Source organism: Chlamydotis macqueenii, chromosome W (assembly GCF_036417535.1).
Source record: "Chlamydotis macqueenii isolate bChlMac1 chromosome W, bChlMac1.mat, whole genome shotgun sequence".
Lineage (NCBI taxonomy): Eukaryota > Metazoa > Chordata > Aves > Otidiformes > Otididae > Chlamydotis > Chlamydotis macqueenii.
In genome coordinates this window covers 32,326,874-32,347,981 of record NC_141592.1, presented here as the reverse complement: position 1 = coordinate 32,347,981, position 21,108 = coordinate 32,326,874, and positions in this window count along the sequence as shown.

The following is a 21,108-nucleotide window of genomic DNA, read 5'->3' as shown; positions in this document are numbered from 1 at the left end:
ATATTTTGGTTGGCTTGAATAATACTTTCTCCACTCTACACTTCCACAATTTGTATCTGGGTCATCATCAATTGCATCACATGCATCAAAGGACACCCAGACGAGTATGGTCAAGTTAGTAATTATTTCACTTGATCCTATTAATCTCCCATTTTGGTCGTTTGTTCTAATCTCCACCCAATATTGGTAAGGGAGTTCTGTTGGATCATAGCATACAATTTTGTTTCCCTCTCTGCACAAGGCATACTGCGTCTGGTTATTAATACAGTTTCCCAGCTTCTGACCATTAAATAGAATGATAGGCCAAAGTCAGGGAGGTTATTCTTCCCCTCCTTGTGGTCACTACACACTGACTACAGTTACTCACTGTTGTCACCAGAGTCAGGAAGCTCACCCCTAACACGGTTAGAAGAGGTCCGGTAAGGGCCATAGTGCTTGTCAGTCACGGCCCGAAGGGGTTGCAGCCCTTGGCAGACTTCTTAAACCACAGCACCGGTTCCCACTCTGGTCTTGCCCTCTCCTTTACCTCTGGTGTTCCAAAAGGGGGGTTCCTTTAAGGGTCAAGTAATTTTCTGTGCAGTTGTTAACTGTCCTTTTAAAACCTGTATGTTATGTCCCAAAAGTTTATACTTCCCCTACACCAGCCTTCAGTCTATTTTAAAAGAACCTGTGTTATTATAATGTTTGCTAGGAACCTTTTCAGATTGCTACAGGAGTTGCCACAATGAAATTTCCCAGTTACTTAGCTTATTGAGGTGTTGAATTCTGTTGTCAGCAGCCCCGATCCAGGTTCACTTTCATTGTAACACCGTTTTGGTCTCCCCTGGTCTTGAAGTCACAGTTCACTCAGAAATGGGTCCTTTAACTCGTGATACATGAGTCCACCCCTTCTCTGCAGTCCGGATGGCAGTATCTGTTGTTAACAAGACAAGAAAAGGTCCCTCCCATAGGGGAGATAAGGTTTCTTCTTTCCATGTTTTTATTAGAACCCTATCCCCAGGTTTAAATTGATGGATGGCAAATCCCAAAGGTGGCATTTGAGCCATCATTCCCATTTCCCTTAGTTCCTTTAGTCTCTCCCCAATAGCAGTTATATATTTTTGCATATCATGATCTTCAACTATATTCTTTCCCAGGGGCATCCCCTGAGAATATGGCATTCCGTACAACATTTCGTGTGGTGATAATCCAGTCTCACTATGAGGTTTTGTTCTTATATTTAAAAGTGCCAATGGTAAGCATTTTGTCCAAGGCATTTGGGTCTTAATCATTAGTTTAGCCAATTGTTGTTTTATTGTTTGATTCATCCTTTCTACTTTCCCTGAGCTTTGTGGATGCCATGGAGTATGGTATTCCCACTGAATACCTAGTGATTGACATGACATAACAGTTTTATTATCTTAGAAGTAAAGTGTGAGCCCTGATCAGAATCAATGTACTGGATTATCCCATATCTAGGTATCAGTATTCCAATAAAATTTTTATCACCATCTGTGCTGTGGCTCGGGCTACAGGGTAGGCTTCTACCCATTGTGTTAAATGATCCACTATTATCAATAGATATTTTATCCTCCCCACCTTGGGCAATTCAGTGTAATCGATTTGTACTTTCTCGAAAGGTCTGTAAGCTGTTTTTCTCCCTCCTGTAGCCACTTGTCGAAACACTTTCTTATTTATCTTTTGACAAGTTAAGAAGCCTTGTGTAATTTGTTTTGCTATTTCAAAAATTCCAATACAGCCAAATTGTTTAAGGAAATGATCACTTAATGCCTTTGTACCCCAATGCGTTTGTGCATGCAAACGTTCCAATATTTGTCTGGCACAGGCTTTTGGCAACATTTCTGGTCCATCAGGTAGAGTCCATGTTCCTTGTTCTAACTTAGCCCCTATTTTCTCCAGTTTTATTCGTTCCTCAGGGGTAAACTTTTTCTCTCTCTCTTCCCGTTTTTCTTCGCTGGTATTCTCTTTTGTTTGTACTACATTAATTTTAACAACCTGAGTCCTCAGGGCTGCTTCCTGAGCCTCTTTATCTGCTAAATTATTTCCTCTGGTTCAGTAATCTAATCCCTTTTGGTGTCCTCTCACATGTACCACTGCTGTCTCTTTTGGTTCTCTCAATGCCCTTAAAATTCTGACTATTAATTCTTGATGTATGAGATTTCTCCCCTGAGTATTAATTAAACCTCTTTCTTCCCAAATTTTTCCAAAAGTGTGGACTACCCCATATGCATATTTAGAATCTGTAAAGATAGTCCCACTCTTCCCTCTTAGTAACTCCAGAGCCCTGCATAGGGCGTACAGCTCAGAGGCCTGAGCTGACCATGATGGACTCAAAGGTCCTGATTCCACAGGTTCCAGGTCCTTATTAATTATTGCATATCCTGATTTTCTTTTTCCTTCCACCACTCGGGAGGAGCCATCTACAAACAGTGTTTCTCCTTTTTCCAATTCAATATCCCTTAAATCTGGTCTTACCTTAGTCTGAGTCTCAATTACTTCTAGACAGTTATGTTGCAATTTTTCTTTTGGTTCTCCAAACAAAAATTGTGCTGGACTCTGAGCAGAGTCACCCTTAGTTCTAAGTCAGGGGAATCAATTAGTATTGTTTCGTATTTTAGGATCCGACTATCCGTTAACCATTTTTCTGCTTTTTATTGCAAAACACTTCTGACATTATGTGGAGTATACACTTTTAAAGGAGCACTAAAGATAATCTTCCTGACTTCTCCTATTAATAACGCTGTGGCAACCAAAACTTGGAGACAAGCAGGCTATCCTCTGCTTACTGGATCAAGTAACTTAGAATAATATCCTACAGGCTTCTTTATTCCTGCCCAATCTTGGGTTAGGATCCCATAGGCTGTTTGGTTCGATGTATTCACAAAGAGGTAGAAAGGTTTTTCCAGATTTGGGAGGCTTAATATAGGTGCTTGTATTAATGCCCTTTTTATTTCCTTGAATTTCTGATCATCTTCTGCAAACCATTTAAGTTGGTCATTAGTTAATTTCTCATATAGAAATTTTACCTTTTCACTGTAGCTTTCAAGCCATGGTCTACAATATCCTAATAATCCTAATACTTGCCGAATTTCCTTTTTTGTCCTTGGGGGTCTTAAAGATAGGATCCCAGATACCCTATCAGGATCCAACTTCTTCTTCCCTTCACTCAGCCAGTGTTCTAAGTATTTTACTTCCTGTTCTGCAAACTGTAACTTTGACCGAGATACCTTTAATCCCTTCCCTCCTAGGAAATTTAGCAATTTAATGGTGGCTTCTCGGGTTCTCCCTTCAGTTCCCCCTGCTACTAATAAATCATCCACATATTGCAATAATTTTACCTCCTTGGGTAATGTGAAATCCTGTAATATTTTCTCTAAAGTTTGTCCAAATAGGTTTGGTGACTCTGTGAACCCCTGTGGTAACACAGTCCATCTTAATTGTTGTTTTCGTCTCGTTTCGGGATCTTCCCACTCAAAGGCAAAATAATCTATGGATCCCTCATCCAGAGGGCAGGTCCAAAAGGCATCTTTTAAATCTATTACACTATACCAAGTATGTCTGGGGGATATACGACTCAGTAAAGTATCAGTATTTGCCACCACAGGGAATTTAGTAATCGTTCGCTGATTCACAGCTATCAGATCTTGTACCATTCTATATGACCCATCCAGTTTCTTTACGGGGAGGATGGGTGTATTATGGGGTGACATACATGGTTTACAAGTTCCTTCTTCCAAAAGTCTGTCAACTACAGGTTTTAGTCCTTTCCGACCCTCCATTGGTATAGGGTATTGCTTGACTCTAATTGGACGATATGGATCTATTATCTGAATGCTTATGGGGTCCATTTCTGTCTTTCCAGTTTCCCCTTCCCTATACCACACTAAGGGGTCTATAGCCTCTTCGTCTTTTTGTGTTAGAGTGTATAGTCTAATCTGCAACTTATCCCCTTGACCCCGAATACACAAATTTAATTTCAAAATCAGATCCCTTCCTGATAAATTGTATTCCGCCTCAGGGAGTAAAAGTAAATCATTAATGCAAAGTTTATTTTCTGTTTCTATTTCTACATCTTTCAAAATTGGTACTTTAAAAGGCTCTCCTTTTGCCTCTACTACTGAAATATAACTCTTTCCTTTTTCTACTCCTTTTGGAATTTTCTGAATAGTTGACTTTTCGGCTCCTGTATCTACTGAAAATAAAACTTCTTCCTTATGGGGACCGATTAATAATTTTATCAAGGGCTCTGTTGATGTTGAAGTCCCCAGAAGATAGAGCCCCTGACACCCCTACTCTTCTTTAAACATTTTCTCATCTTGTTCCCGCTTACAGCAGTTCCTTTGAACATGTCCCTTCTTATTACAGCAGTAACAGACAGGGATTGTGAACCGTTCTCGATAAGGCTGTCCCCGGGGTGTCTGCTCTGTTCTTTTTCCCTTTTTTTCTCCAGACGGAGTCTCATTTTTCGAGCTTTCTCTTACTGCCGTTGCAAAGATTCTTGCTTTAGCTTTCTGTTTTTCCTCGTCTCTCCTAACATAGACTTTCTGGGCTTCTCTAAGTAATTCCTCTAACCCTCTTTCTTTCCAGCCTTCTAGTTTTTCTAATTTCCTTCTTATATCCCCCCCAGGATTTAGCTACGAATTGTGTTCTAAGAAGAGCGGTCCCAGCCACTGTATTCGGATCAATTCCAGAGTACATTTGTAGGCTTTTTCTCAACCTCTCCAACCATTCTGTTGGAGATTCATCTTTTCCCTGTTGTTCATTAAATGCTTTATTAATGTTTTGCCCTCAGGGAACTGCTTCTCTTATTCCCTGTATAATCAGCGTTCTCAAATGCCTCATATTCTGTCTCCCTTGGGGTTGTTCATGATCCCAGTGGGGATCCACATGTGTCCATGTCTGATCTCCCGGGGGTCCTGCCTGATTCTGTCTCTCCCAAATTCTCATTCCAGCTTGCCTGATCATCCCTCTTTCCTCAGCAGCAAATAAGATCCCTAAAATGGACTGTATTTCTTCCCAGGTATAAGTATTGGGGCCTAGGAATTGATCCAGTTTTTCAGCTACTCTGAGGGGTTCATCTAATAGTGTCCCCATTTCTTTTCTAAAATTTCTTACATCTGTGGTATTTAATGGGACTGCCACGAACCCGATGCCTCCCTGATTGCCTCTGAGGGGTACCTCCCGTAAGGGATATAAAGAAACTCCCTCAGATACGGCAGTCCTGCTTCTTTTACATGCAGCCGGAGGCTGGGATGCTACGGCCACTAAAGGGGGGGCCGCCGCCGGAGTTGGGGGGGGGAAGCCGCAGGAGGCAGATTGTTAAAATATGGAGGCAGTAGATTATCCAGTGATTCCCATTTATCATCCTTTTCTTTCCCCTTTTCATTTCCATCTCCTTCTTCTTCAAAATCCTCATCTGTTCCTAATGTAAGCATTGAGGCTGGAAAAGGACGTGAGGTCCTGATCCGTAACTCTGCATAATCGCTTTCCTCCTGACTAAAAGGTTCCTTTAAGTTAACATATATATCTAAAGCCTGGCAGATCCAGTCTTCAAAGGATCCAAAAACAGGCCAAAAGACATGTGGTTTTAAAGGTTCCTTCAGCCATTCAATCATACAGTATTGAACCAATTTTAATTTATCTTTTCCTTTTATGGGGCCCTTTTCATTCCAATTCCTAATCATTATTCCTAATGGACTTTCTACTGGTATGTCTGGTAATTTGCTCCCTTTCTCCTGGTCCCTGGTCTTCGATTTTCTCTGACCCATCTAGGAATTTTGCTGTGGCAATTCCTACAGACCTTGGTTACCAGTAAGAGTGTCTTGCAGGGGCTTTAAGACCTCTCACCCACCCACACGACTCCTATAGGAATCGCTTCGGCCCTTCACCGGCCAAGTCCCTCGCGGGAGATTGGAACCGCGGTTAGAAGACCTCTGCACTCATTTCGGAACCAGGTTCTGTCTCAATCACACTCTCACACACAGGCAACCGAATCCCACCCATCCAAGCAGTATACTCACAACTCCGTCGTCTTCGTTTGGATCCAACTGAACGGTACTCTGTTGTCTTTGTTTGGATCTTTGTGCACAGAATTACGGGCAAAATAAACTGCTGCAGCCGGCAAGGGAACTCATAAAAATCAAATTCTTTGCTTGCTTCTGTTCGGGTTCAGGATGGTGTCAGTCCCGACCCGACCCAATCAGGAGCCACCAAAACAGTGGGGCGCCCCTCCTAGATCAAGTCAGAATTCAGGAACTAAGACCATCCCATGTGAGCCCCCAGTTTGTGATAAATGATTTTAGTCCCAAACAGGATTCCAATTACAGTTTCCAATTTATTGAATAGAGGCAAGCAAACAGCGCTGGGTGCTCCGGGAGTCTCTGCTCCACCAAGACACGCACCCCTTAGTTCACAGTTACAGTATTTATAACCTCTCCCAGTCCCCCACCGTGCTGGTCTCCTTTTTGGGAGCTCACAATCTACATTCCATTGGTTACTCACACCGTTCGTGACAGGTGCTGATTGGCTAAGAGCATATTACTAGCCATTATACAGGTGTTAATTGGCCAGAAGTACAGAAGCAGCTGGTCCCATATTTGGAGTTGTTTATGTGCCTGTGGCCATCAGCTCCCAGCCCAGTTTTCCCCCGTTTTGCTCGCTCCACTGTTCAGTGTCCTTCTTATAACCTTGCAGCAGGTAAAACCTCTAATTATGTTAAACTACCAAGGCAGGAGTGAATCCTGCCAAACACATCTCAATAACTCAGATACATTTACAACAAAACTTATATACAGTTTACAAAAAAAATGGGCTTAAAACTATGTACATATCATCCTGTTTCTCCTAAGCCTGTGGCTATATAAGAACAAACAGGATAATAAAAGATTCCATATACAGAGAGGGTCACATTTCACCATGCAACTCTAGTATTGCTTCACATTAAAACGAATCAGGTGAACATATCTCACCAGCCTGACATCTCCGGTAGCCTTCGCCGACAGGCACAGCTGGAAACAAGAACTCTGCCGGGAGATGCTGGCATCTACTTCTTTCTCAGGGAGCTGCAGTGACTGGAGGGGCTTGGCTCATGGTGTGGGACCCGGGCGCGCGTGGAGAGGTCCAAGGCCTGGGTGACCTGTTGGCTGGAAGCTCTCCAAATGCTCTTGCCAGGCCGTGTGCAACACCCCTCATGGATCGTTAGCAGCCAACCCCTCATCTTACAGACCCAATGCTCCTTTGATGGCCCAAAGCCTCCTTCTTAAGGTCCAAACTGTCCTGTTAGGATCCAAAGCCTCCCTTTTAAAGCCCAGACCCCTCTTTCCATGCCCCAAGGCCTCACTGGAAGGGATGAAAGCCGCATTTTAGGCTCCAAAGCCTCTTTTTCACTTCCAAAGTCTCACTTGTCTCATCCAAAGGCTTTGTTTCAGGTCGCAAAGTGTCTGTTTTTGACAGTGCAAAACTGCATTTGCCATTCCCAAAGCCTCATTTGCCAGCTCCAAAGCAGCACTTGTCAAATCCAGCCACTCCTTCTCAAGCCCCAAGCTGCATCCCAAGTGTCCAAATCTCATTTTTAGGCCCTAAACCCCTCTTTCACAGCTCAAAGCCTCCTTTTTAGGCTCCAAAGCTTGGATTCTAGGCCTGAAAGCCTCCATTTTCTCCCAAAGCCTCACCTGGAGGGGACAAACCCTCAGTCACAAGTTCCAAACCCTCCCTTTCAAGGTCTGAAGAGGGGGCCCACAGCAGCACTTGCTGGGCCCAAAGACTCATTTTAGAGTCCAAAGCCTCATCTCTAGGCTCCAAAGGCTCACTTTTGGGACTAAACACTGCCAAAGCCTCATTTGCAGGCACTACAGCCTTCCTTTCAGCAAACATCGCCTCATTTGTAGGAGCCAAGGCTTTGTTTTCAGCCTCTCCAATCCCATTGCGCAAGTGCAAAGCCTTAGCTTCTGCTACCAAAGTGTCATTTTAGGGCACAAAACTGAATTTCAGGCTTCAAAACCTCCCTTTCATTGCCAAAGACTCATTTCTAAAGCCCAAACCCTCCTTCTGAGGGGCCAAGTTCCCTGCTCTCGTACCCAGCCCCCTCTTCAGCACCCCTAAACCTCCCCTGGAGCTCCCAGAGCCCCATCGTTTGAGACCACAGCTTCTTTTCTGGGGGCCAGAGAGAAACAAATGCCTTCCCCTGCTTGGCAGGATTTACAGCGTCATTTGTGGCACCTAGCCCATCCTTTTGAGTGTCCAAATCTCCTTTTGATGTCACAATCCCCTCTTCTACAGCTCAAAGCCTCCTCTTTAGGGCCTACAGTGATTCCAGGCCTCAGAACCTCCATTCTTGCTCCCAAAGCCTCCTCTTTACGGGACAAACCTCCATTTACAAGTTCCCAACCCCACATTTGAAGGTCTGAAGACTCATTTCAATGCACCATCTTTAAGGGACCATGTCTCATTGGGAAGGTCAAAAGCTTCATTTTTACAGTCCAAAGCCTGAGGTGCAGGGTTCAAATGCTCGCTTGTAGGGTAATAAACCCTCATTTTCCACCTCCAAAGCCTCCTTCTCAGGCACCAGAGCCTTGTTTGCAGGATTTGGAGTCTCCGAGTCCCCGTTTTTAGGGGGCAGAGCCTTGGCTTTTGGTACCAAAACATCACGTTAGGGCACAAAAATGAATTCCAGGCTTCCAAACTTCCATTTCATTGCCAAAACCCCAGTTTTAAGACCCTAACCCTGCTCATGAGGATCCAGGCTCTCTGTCCTAGTGCCCAAGCCCCTCTTTTACAGCTCCAAGCCTCCACTGGACCACCCAAAGCCCTGTATTCCACACCAAAGCTGCCTCTCCGGGGGCCAGAGTTGAACCAATGCAGTTCCCTGCTTTGCAGGATTTCAAGCATCATTCGTAGCATCTGGTCCATCCCTTTTAGTGCCCAGTGCCTCCTTTGGAGGGCCCAAATCCTCACTGTTCTGCTCCAAACCTGTCTTTTGCTCCCCATGCTCCTGTTTTAGGGCCCACATTTCCCTTTGGAGGGTCTACACCCTCACTTTTAGGGCAGAAAGCTGCTTTTTAGGACCCAAAGCTACATTTAGAGGGTCTAAACCCTCAGTGACGTGCAGAAAACGGACTCCACAATCTGTAAGATTGTAAAGTAGGTATGTTTATTCAGCACCGGGCAGCATGGGTGGGGGGTAGTCCCGCCAAAACCGTGCGTGCCTGACGCGGCAACTCACTTTGAATTTATGCAACCAGGTGTTACATATACATGAAGTTTTGTAATTCACCTGTACATATGCATGATCTATCCTCGCTTCCTATTAAAATTAGTCCCAAGGGGTCATTTTCATAAACTCCCCCTACCTGCGCTTGCGCAGTGCCTCCTGGTGGTGGTCGTCGGGGGTCGTGGGGATGAAGATGAGCTGCTCTTCTTCGTCACCGCTAGTAACCCTTTGTTTTCGCGCAGACTTGGTTATGCTTTGGTTCTTGTCCAAACCGCAGGGTCGGTTCTAGCTGGTTCATACAGAAGGCCCCTCCGCTCTTATCAAGAACTGTCCTTGGGAGGGGTACAAGACTTCTCGCTTTAGATAGTCTACACAATGGCTGGTTAGTAAAGCATAGAGCACCATCTGTCTTAGTATGCACAGCTGCAATTGATTAATGCTATACCTACTTAGGAGTTTTCTTTTAACCCCTTCTCTCAGACCCCGCTTTTCTAGGAAATTAGTAAATTCTTTTACTACGTTTTAATATGACGTCTCCCTTCTCAGCCCTTTCTCGAAATATTTGTCGGACTCAAGCCTTTGTCGTAATTGGTTTTTCTTGCAATCACTATAGGAACTTCCTGTATTCTGAAAACACCTCAGGCCACATCGAATCACCATGCAAAGAATTATGATCAGAACTATGATTATGATTGCTGCGATAAATAATTGCTTTAACCATGCTAAGTTTGACAACCAAGAGGTTGGTTTCTCCCATAAGTCAGAAAACCCCCAGATTTAGGTCTATTTGCCAATCAAGATCCCCCGGTCTTACATTTTTTAGGTCATTAAAAAGGCTGCTGTGATCGGGTTTGGGGTATGGGAAGATGATAGCTGTCACAGGGTGTCCACTTTCCAAGTTCCTCGGTAAGTGAGAGCACAACCAGCAATCAGACAGATTCATGACCTTAGCGACCTTTTCATGAAGTTGCAAAAATGTGTTATCCTCCCATACCCCGATTCCCATCATCAGAATAGTGATAGTGGTTAACGCCGCAATAACACGAGTTTTTGAGGCTGTACTTGTGTGACCCTCCATGTAGACTTGGGTGCTCTTTTTACCCTAGTGTGGTGTATCCAGGTGTTTTGCTCCTTGATCTTGATTGCTGTAAAGGAGGTGAGGAGTACCTGGTACGGTCCTGCCCACTGCAGTTCAGGGTATTCTCTGTAAGAGACTTTACATCTACATAATCTCCAGGTTGTATATAATGCACAGGCTGATCTAGACCTCTTCCTCGGGTTCCAATCACATGCTTTCTGATTTTATTAATCTGTTTGCCCAATGCCACCGGTGAGAGGCAGCAAGTGCTTGAGTTGCTGGCACTTTTGCTGTGTGAGCAATCGTCCGACGTTCGTGAATTTTAGAGTTTTTTTTCCTGTGTGCACTGCTATGCAGTTCATGTTAAATGTCCGAGCGCTGTTTGTCAGGGAGCCCGGAGCCCCAATACCTGTGGTGCTGTAGATGCGCTGCCAATAACAGGTGAGGAGCAGCCAGAGCTTGAGTTGTTGGCACTTTTGGAGTGGGAGCAATCGTCCGACGTTCGAGATTAGTATGGCTTTTTTTTTCAGTGGGCGCCGACATGCAGTTGAAGGTAAACGTCGGAGCGCTGTTTGTCAGGGAAAGCCCGGAGCCCCTATGTCTGTGGTGCTGTAGATGCGCTGCCAATGGCCGGTGAGGAGCAGCAAGAGCTTGAGTTGCTGGCACTTTTGGTGTGGGAGCTATCGTCCGACGTTCGTGATTTTTACGACTTTTTTTAGTGCTCGCTTGTGCAGTTGATGGTAAACGTTGAATTCCTGTTCGTCAGGAAAATCCCAGAGCCCCAATGTCTGTGGTGCTGTTGACGTGCAGTGAATGGCCGGTGAGGAACATCAACAGCTCGCGTTTCTGGCACTTCTGGTGTGGGAACAATCGTCCAACATTAGTGATTTTTAGGGGTCTTTTTCTCTGTGCGCTGCTTTGCAATTTATGGTAAATGTCGAAGCACTGTTCATCAGGGAAATCACAGAGCCGCAATGTCTGTGGTGCTGTAGATGCGCTGCCAATGGCCGGTGAGGGGCAGCAAGAGCTTGACTGGCTGGCACTTCCAGTGTGGGAGCAATCGTCCAACGTTCGTGATTTTTAATGTGTTTTTTTTCAGTGGGCGCCCAGGTGCAGTTGATGGTAAACGTCAAAGCGATGGTAGTCAGGGAAATCCCAGAGACCCAATGTCTGTTGTGATGTAGATGCACTCTGAATGGCGGTGAGGAGCAGCAAGAGCTTGAGTGGCTGGCACTTTCAGTGTGGGAGCAATCGTCCATGTTCGTGATTTTTAGGGGTGCTTTTCCTCTAGGCTGCTGTGCAGTTGACGGTAAACGTCGAAGCACTGTTCATCAGGGAAAGCCTGGAGGCACAATGTCTCTGATGCTGTAGATGTGCTGTGAATTGCCACTGAGGAGCAGCAAGAGCTTGTGTCGCTGGCACATTTGGCATGGGAGCAGACGTCCGACGTTCGTGATGTTTAGGGGCTTTCTTTCAGTGGGCGCCCAGGTGCAGCTGGTGGTAAACGTAGAAGCCTTGTTCATCAGGGAAAGCCCGGAGCCCCGATGTCTGTGGTGCTGTAGATGAGCTGCCAATGGCCACTGAGGAGCAGCAAGAGCTTAACTGGCTGGCACTTTCGGTGTGGGAGCAATCGTCCGACGTTCGTGATTTTTAGGTGTTTCTTATTAAGTGGGCTCGCATGAGCAGTAGATGGTAAACTTCGAAGCGCTGTTCGTCAGGGAAAGCCCGGAGCCCCAATGTCTGTAGATCTGTAGATGCGGGGTCAATGGCCAGTGAGGAGCAGCAGGAGCTTGAGTTGCTGGCACATTTGGTGTCGGAGCAATCGTCCGACGTTCGTGATTTTTAGGGTTTTTCATAAGTGGGCGGCCCTGTTCAGTTGATATTAAACGTCGAATCGCTGTTCGTCAGGGAAAGCCCATAGCCCCGATGTCTGTACTGCTATAGTTGGGCTGCCAATGGCCGGTAAGGAGCAGCAAGAGCTTGACTGGCTGGCACTTTCGGTGTGGGAGCAATAATCCGACGTTCATGATTTTTTGGGTTTTCTTTCCAGTGCCCGCCCAGGTGCAGCTGATGGTAAACGTCGAAGCCCTGTTCGTCAGGGAAAGCCCAGGGCCCCGATGTCTGTGGTGCTGTAGATGCGCTGCCAATGGCCGGTGAGGAGCAGCAAGAGCTTGACTGGCTGGCACTTTCGGTGTGGGAGCAATCGTCTGACGTTCGTGATTTTTCGGGGTTTTTTCTCAGTAGGCGCCCAGGCTCAGCTGCTGGTAAACGTCGAAGCCCTGTTGGTCAGGGAAAGCCCGGAGCCCCGATGTCTGTGGTGCTGTAGATGTGCTGCCAGTGGCCGGTGAGGAGCAGCAGGAGCTTGACTGGCTGGCACGTTCGGTGTGGGAGCAATCGTCCAACGTTCGTGATTTTTCGGGGTTTTTTCAGTGGGCCCCCCAGGTGCAGGTGGTGGTAAACGTCGAAGCCCTGTTCGTCAGGGAAAGCCCGGAGCCCCGATGTCTGTGGTGCTGTAGATGCGCTGCCAATGGCCGGTGAGGAGCAGCAAGAGCTTGAGTTGCTGGCACTTTCGGTGTGGGAGCAATCGTCCGACGTTCGTGATTTTTCGGGGTTTTTTTGGAGTGGGCGACCAGGCGCATCTGGTGGTAAACGTCGAAGCCCTGTTCGTCAGGGAAAGCCCGGAGCCCCGATGTCTGTGGTGCTGTAGATGCGCTGCCAATGGCCGGTGAGGAGCAGCAAGAGCTTGACTGGCTGGCACTTTCGGTGTGGGAGCAATCGTCCGACGCTCATGATTTTTCGGGGTTTTTTTGGAGTGGGCGCCCAGGTGCAGGTCGTGGTAAAGGTCGAAGCCCTGTTCGTCAGGGAAAGCCCGGAGCCCCGATGTCTGTGGTGCTGTAGATGCACTACCAATAACCGGTGAGGAGCAGCAAGAGCTTGATTGGCTGGCACTTTCGGTGTGGGAGCAATCGTCCGACGTTCGTGATTTTTCGGGGATTTTTCCAGTGGGCGCGGAATTGCAGCTGGTGGTAAATGTCGAAGCCCTGTTCGTCAGGGAATGCCCGGAGCCCCGATGTCTGTGGTGCTGTAGATGCGCTTCGAATGGCCGGTGAGGTGCAGCAGAAGCTTGAGTTGCTGGCACTTTCGGTGTGGGAGCAATCGTCCAACGTTCGTGATTTTTCGGGGTTTTTTTGGAGTGGTCGCCCAGGTGCAGCTGCTGGTAAACGTCGAAGCCCTGTTCGTCAGGGAAAGCCCGGAGCCCCGATGTCTGTGGTGCTGTAGATGCGCTGCCAATGGCCGCTGAGGAGCAGCAGGAGCTTGACTGGCTGGCACTTTTGGTGTGGGAGCAATCGTCCGACGTTCGTGATTTTTCGTGTTTTTTTGGAGTGAGCGCCCAGGTGCAGCTGGTGGTAAACGTCGAAGCCCTGTTCGTCAGGGAAAGCCCGGAGCCCCGATGTCTGTGGTGCTGTAGATGCGCTGCCAATGGCCGGTGAGGAGCAGCAGGAGCTTGAGTTGCTGGAATTTTTGGTGTGGGAAAAATCGTCCGACATTCGTGATTTTTTGGGGTTTTTTTTCAGACGGCCCCCCGGTGCAGCTGGTGGTAAACGTCGAAGCCCTGTTCGTCAGGGAAAGCCCGGAGCCCCGATGTCTGTGGTGCTGTAGATGCGCTGCCAATGGCCGTTGAGGAGCAGCAAGAGCTTGACTGGCTGGCACTTTTGGTGTGGGAGCAATAATCCGACGTTCGTGGTTTTTCGGGTTTTTTTTTCCAGTGGGCGGCCAGGTGCAGATGGTGGTAAAGGTCGAAGCCCTGTTCGTCAGGGAAAGCCCGGAGCCCCGATGTCTGTGGTGCTGTAGATGCACTACCAATGGCCCGTGAGGAGCAGCAAGAGCTTGATTGGCTGGCACTTTCGGTGTGGGAGCAATCGTCCGACGTTCGTGATTTTTCAGGGATTTTTCCAGTAGGCGCCGAATTGCAGCGGGTGGTAAATGTCGAAGCCCTGTTCGTCAGGGAATGCCCGGAGCCCCGATGTCTGTGGTGCTGTAGATGCGCTTCGAATGGCCGGTGAGGTGCAGCAGAAGCTTGAGTTGCTGGCACTTTCGGTGTGGGAGCAATCGTCCAACGTTCGTGATTTTTCGGGGTATTTTTGTAGTGGGCGCCCAGGTGCAGCTGGTGGTAAACGTCGAAGCCCTGTTCGTCAGGGAAAGCCCGGAGCCCCGATGTCTGTGGTGCTGTAGATGCGCTGCCAATGGCCGGTGAGGAGCAGCAAGAGCTTGAGTTGCTGGCACTTTCGGTGTGGGAGCAATCGTCCAACGTTCGTGATTTTTCTTGGGTTTTTTTCCAATGGGCGCCCAGGTGCAGGTGGTGTTAAAGGTCGAAGCCCTGTTCGTCAGGGAAAGCCCAAAGCCTCGATGTCTGTGGTGCTGTAGATGCGCTGCCGGTGGCAGGGGAGGAGCAGCAAGAGCTTGACTGGCTGGCACTTTCGGTGTGGGAGCAATCGTCCGACGTTCATGATTTTTCGGGGTTTCTTTCAGTGGGCCCCCCTGGTGCAGCTGGTGATAAACGTCAAAGACCTGCTCGTCAGGGAAAGCCCGGAGCCCCGATGTCTGTGGTGCTGTAGATGCGCTGCCAATGGCCGGTGAGGAGCAGCAAGCGCTTGAGTTGCTGGCACTTTCGGTGTGGGAGCAATCGTCCGACCTTCATGATTTTTCGGGGTTTTTTTGGAGTGGGCGCCCAGGTTCAGCTGCTGGTAAACGTCGAAGCCCTGTTCGTCAGGGAAAGCCCGGAGCCCTAGTGTCTGTGGTGCTGTAGATGCGCTGCCAATGGCCGGTGAGGAGCAGCAAGAGCTTGACTGGCTGGCACTTTCGGTGTGGGAGCAATCATCCTACGTTCGTGATTTTTCGGGGTTTTTTTGGAGTGGGCCCCAGGCGCAGCTGGTGGTAAACGTCGAAGCCCTGTTCATCAGGGAAAGCCCGGAGCCCTGATGTCTGTGGTGCTGTAGATGCGCTGCCAATGGCCGGTGAGGAGCAGCAAGAGCTTGACTGGCTGGCACTTTTGGTGTGGGAGCAATCGTCCGACGTTCGTGATTTTTCGGGGTTTTTTGGAGTGGGCCCCCCAGGTGCAGGTGGTGGTAAACGTCGAAGCCCTGTTCGTCAGGGAAAGCCCGGAGCCCCAGTGTCTGTGGTGCTGTAGATGCGCTGCCAATGGCCGGTGAGGACCAGCAAGAGCTTGAGTTGCTGGCACTTTCGGTGTGGGAGCAATCGTCCGACGTTCGTGATTTTTCGGGGTTTTTTTGGAGTAGGCGACCAGGCGCATCTGGTGGTAAACGTCGAAGCCCTGTTCGTCAGGGACAGCCCGGAGCTCCGATGTCTGTGGTGCTGTAGATGCGCTGCCAATGGCCGGTGAGGAGCAGCAAGAGCTTGACTGGCTGGCACTTTCGGTGTGGGAGCAATCGTCCGACGCTCATGATTTTTCGGGGTTTTTTTCAGTGGGCGCCCAGGTGCAGGTCGTGGTAAAGGTCGAAGCCCTGTTCGTCAGGGAAAGCCCGGAGCCCCGATGTCTGTGGTGCTGTAGATGCACTACCAATAACCGGTGAGGAGCAGCAAGAGCTTGATTGGCTGGCACTTTCGGTGTGGGAGCAATCGTCCGACGTTCGTGATTTTTCGGGGATTTTTCCAGTGGGCGCGGAATTGCAGCTGGTGGTAAATGTCGAAGCCCTGTTCGTCAGGGAATGCCCGGAGCCCCGATGTCTGTGGTGCTGTAGATGCGCTTCGAATGGCCGGTGAGGTGCAGCAGAAGCTTGAGTTGCTGGCACTTTCGGTGTGGGAGCAATCGTCCAACGTTCGTGATTTTTCGGGGTTTTTTTGGAGTGGTCGCCCAGGTGCAGCTGCTGGTAAACGTCGAAGCCCTGTTCGTCAGGGAAAGCCCGGAGCCCCGATGTCTGTGGTGCTGTAGATGCGCTGCGAATGGCCGCTGAGGAGCAGCAGGAGCTTGACTGGCTGGCACTTTTGGTGTGGGAGCAATCGTCCGACGTTCGCGATTTTTCGTGTTTTTTTGGAGTGAGCGCCCAGGTGCAGCTGGTGGTAAACGTCGAAGCCCTGTTCGTCAGGGAAAGCCCGGAGCCCCGATGTCTGTGGTGCTGTAGATGCGCTGCCAATGGCCGGTGAGGAGCAGCAAGAGCTTGACTGGCTGGCACTTTCGGTGTGGGAGCAATCGTCCGACGCTCATGATTTTTCGGGGTTTTTTTCAGTGGGCGCCCAGGTGCAGGTCGTCGTAAAGGTCGAAGCCCTGTTCGTCAGGGAAAGCCCGGAGCCCCGATGTCTGTGGTGCTGTAGATGCACTACCAATAACCGGTGAGGAGCAGCAAGAGCTTGATTGGCTGGCACTTTCGGTGTGGGAGCAATCGTCCGACGTTCGTGATTTTTCAGGGATTTTTCCAGTAGGCGCTGAATTGCAGCTGGTGGTAAATGTCGAAGCCCTGTTCGTCAGGGAATGCCCGGAGCCCCGATGTCTGTGGTGCTGTAGATGCGCTTCGAATGGCCGGTGAGGTGCAGCAGAAGCTTGAGTTGCTGGCACTTTCGGTGTGGGAGCAATCGTCCAACGTTCGTGATTTTTCGGGGTATTTTTGTAGTGGGCGCCCAGGTGCAGCTGGTGGTAAACGTCGAAGCCCTGTTCGTCAGGGAAAGCCCGGAGCCCCGATGTCTGTGGTGCTGTAGATGCGCTGCCAATGGCCGGTGAGGAGCAGCAAGAGCTTGACTGGCTGGCACTTTCGGTGTGGGAGCAATCGTCCGACATTCGTGATTTTTCAAGGAATTTTTCTAGTGGGCGCCCAGGTGCAGCAGGTGGTAGATATCGAAGCCCTGTTCGTCAGGGAAAGCCCGGAGCCCCGATGTCTGTGGTGCTGTAGATGCGCTGCCAATGGCCGGTGAGGAGCAGCAGGAGCTTGGCTGCCTGGCACTTTTTGTGTGGGAGCAACCGTCAGACGTTCGTGATTTTTCGGGGTTTTTTTGGAGTGGGCCCCAGGCGCAGCTGGTGGTAAACGTCGAAGCCCTGTTCATCAGGGAAAGCCCGGAGCCCTGATGTCTGTGGTGCTGTAGATGCGCTGCCAATGGCCGGTGAGGAGCAGCAAGAGCTTGACTGGCTGGCACTTTTGGTGTGGGAGCAATCGTCCGACGTTCGTGATTTTTCGGGGTTTTTTGGAGTGGGCCCCCCAGGTGCAGGTGGTGGTAAACGTCGAAGCCCTGTTCGTCAGGGAAAGCCCGGAGCCCCAGTGTCTGTGGTGCTGTAGATGCGCTGCCAATGGCCGGTGAGGACCAGCAAGAGCTTGAGTTGCTGGCACTTTCGGTGTGGGAGCAATCGTCCGACGTTCGTGATTTTTCGGGGTTTTTTTGGAGTAGGCGACCAGGCGCATCTGGTGGTAAACGTCGAAGCCCTGTTCGTCAGGGACAGCCCGGAGCTCCGATGTCTGTGGTGCTGTAGATGCGCTGCCAATGGCCGGTGAGGAGCAGCAAGAGCTTGACTGGCTGGCACTTTCGGTGTGGGAGCAATCGTCCGACGCTCATGATTTTTCGGGGTTTTTTTCAGTGGGCGCCCAGGTGCAGGTCGTGGTAAAGGTCGAAGCCCTGTTCGTCAGGGAAAGCCCGGAGCCCCGATGTCTGTGGTGCTGTAGATGCACTACCAATAACCGGTGAGGAGCAGCAAGAGCTTGATTGGCTGGCACTTTCGGTGTGGGAGCAATCGTCCGACGTTCGTGATTTTTCGGGGATTTTTCCAGTGGGCGCGGAATTGCAGCTGGTGGTAAATGTCGAAGCCCTGTTCGTCAGGGAATGCCCGGAGCCCCGATGTCTGTGGTGCTGTAGATGCGCTTCGAATGGCCGGTGAGGTGCAGCAGAAGCTTGAGTTGCTGGCACTTTCGGTGTGGGAGCAATCGTCCAACGTTCGTGATTTTTCGGGGTTTTTTTGGAGTGGTCGCCCAGGTGCAGCTGCTGGTAAACGTCGAAGCCCTGTTCGTCAGGGAAAGCCCGGAGCCCCGATGTCTGTGGTGCTGTAGATGCGCTGCGAATGGCCGCTGAGGAGCAGCAGGAGCTTGACTGGCTGGCACTTTTGGTGTGGGAGCAATCGTCCGACGTTCGCGATTTTTCGTGTTTTTTTGGAGTGAGCGCCCAGGTGCAGCTGGTGGTAAACGTCGAAGCCCTGTTCGTCAGGGAAAGCCCGGAGCCCCGATGTCTGTGGTGCTGTAGATGCGCTGCCAATGGCCGGTGAGGAGCAGCAAGAGCTTGACTGGCTGGCACTTTCGGTGTGGGAGCAATCGTCCGACGCTCATGATTTTTCGGGGATTTTTCCAGTAGGCGCTGAATTGCAGCTGGTGGTAAATGTCGAAGCCCTGTTCGTCAGGGAATGCCCGGAGCCCCGATGTCTGTGGTGCTGTAGATGCGCTTCGAATGGCCGGTGAGGTGCAGCAGAAACTTGAGTTGCTGGCACTTTCGGTGTGGGAGCAATCGTCCAACGTTCGTGATTTTTCGGGGTATTTTTGTAGTGGGCGCCCAGGTGCAGCTGGTGGTAAACGTCGAAGCCCTGTTCGTCAGGGAAAGCCCGGAGCCCCGATGTCTGTGGTGCTGTAGATGCGCTGCCAATGGCCGGTGAGGAGCAGCAAGAGCTTGACTGGCTGGCACTTTCGGTGTGGGAGCAATCGTCCGACATTCGTGATTTTTCAAGGAATTTTTCTAGTGGGCGCCCAGGTGCAGCAGGTGGTAGATATCGAAGCCCTGTTCGTCAGGGAAAGCCCGGAGCCCCGATGTCTGTGGTGCTGTAGATGCGCTGCCAATGGCCGGTGAGGAGCAGCAGGAGCTTGGCTGCCTGGCACTTTTTGTGTGGGAGCAACCGTCAGACGTTCGTGATTTTTCGGGGTTTCTTTCAGTGGGCCCCCCAGGTGCAGCTGGTGGTAAACGTCGAAGCCCTGTTCGTCAGGGAAAGCGTGGAGCCCCGATGTCTGTGGTGCTGTAGATGCGCTGCCAATGGCCGGTGAGGAGCAGCAAGAGCTTGTCTGGCTGGCACTTTCGATGTGGGAGCAATCGTCCGACGTTCGTGATTTTTCGGGGATTTTTTCAGTTGGCCCCCCAGGTGCAGCTGGTGGTAAACGTTGAAGCCCTGTTCGTTAGGGAAAGCCCGGAGCCCCGATGTCTGTGGTGCTGTAGATGCGCTGCCAATGGCTGGTGAGGAGCAGCAAGAGCTTGACTGGCTGGCACTTTCGGTGTGGGAGCAATCGTCCGACGTTCGTGATTTTTCTTGGGTTTCTTTCCAATGGGCGCCCAGGTGCAGGTGGTGGTAAACGTCGAAGCCCTGTTCGTCAGGGAAAGCCCGGAGCCCCGATGTCTGTGGTGCTGTAGATGCGCTGCCAATGGCCGGTGAGGAGCAGGAGGAGCTTGAGTTTCTGGCACTTTCGGTGTGGGAGCAATCGTCCAACGTTGGTGATTGTTCTTGGGTTTTTTTGGAGTGGGCGCCCACGTGCAGCTGGTGGTAAACGTCGAAGCCCTGTTCATCACGGAAAGCCCGGAGCCCCGATGTCTGTGGTGCTGTAGATGCGCTGCCAATGGCCGGTGAGGAGCAGGAGGAGCTTGAGTTTCTGGCACTTTCGATGTGGGAGCAATCGTCCGACGTTTGTGATTTTTCTTGGGTTTTTTTCCAATGGGCGCCCGGGTGCAGGTGGTGGTAAACGTCGAAGCCCTGTTCGTCAGGGAAAGCCCGGAGCCCCGATGTCTGTGGTGCTGTAGATGCGCTGCCAGTGGCCGTTGAGGAGCAGCAAGAGCTTGACTGGCTGGCACTTTCGGTGTGGGTGCAATCGTCCGACGTTCCTGATTTTTCGGGGTTTTTTTGGTGTGGGCGCCCAGGTGCAGCTGGTGATAAACGTCAAAGCCCTGTTCGTCAGGGAAAGCCCGGAGCCCCGATGTCTGTGGTGCTGTAGATGCGCTGCCAATGGCCGGTGAGGAGCAGCAAGAGCTTGACTGGCTGGCACTTTCGGTGTGGGAGCAATGTTGCGACGTTCATGATTTTTCGGGGTTTTTTTCAGTGGGCCCCCCAGGTGCAGCTGGTGGTAAACGTCGAAGCCCTGTTTGTCAGGGAAAGCCCGGAGCCCCGATGTCTGTGGTGCTGTAGATGCGCTGCCAATGGCCGGTGATGAGCAGCAAGAGCTTGACTGGCTGGCACTTTCGATGTGGGAGCAATCGTCCGACGTTCGTGATTTTTCTTGGGTTTTTTTCCAATGGGCGCCCAGGCGCAGCTGGTGGTAAAGGTCGAAGCCCTGTTCGTCAGGGAAAGCCCGGAGCCCCGATGTCTGTGGTGCTGTAGATGTGCTGCCAGTGGCCGCTGAGGAGCAGCAGGAGCTTGACTGGCTGGCACGTTTTGTGTGGGAGCAATCGTCCGACGTTCGTGATTTTTCGTGTTTTTTTTTTAGTGGGCGACCAGGTGCAGCCGGTGGTAAACGTCGAAGCCCTGTTCGTCAGGGAAAGCCCGGAGCCCCGATGTCTGTGGGGCTGTAGATGCTCTGCCAATAGCCGGTGAGGAGCAGCAAGAGCTTGACTGGCTGGCACTTTCGATGTGGGAGCAATCGTCCGACATTTGTGATTTTTCTTGGGTTTTTTTCCAATGGGCGCCCGGGTGCAGGTGGTGGTAAACGTCGAAGTCCTGTTCGTCAGGGAAAGCCCGGAGCCTTGATGTCTGTGGTGCTGTAGATGCGCTGCCAATGGCCGGTGATGAGCAGCAAGAGCTTGACTGGCTGGCACTTTCGGTGTGGGAGCAACCGTCAGACGTTCGTGATTTTTCGGGGTTTCT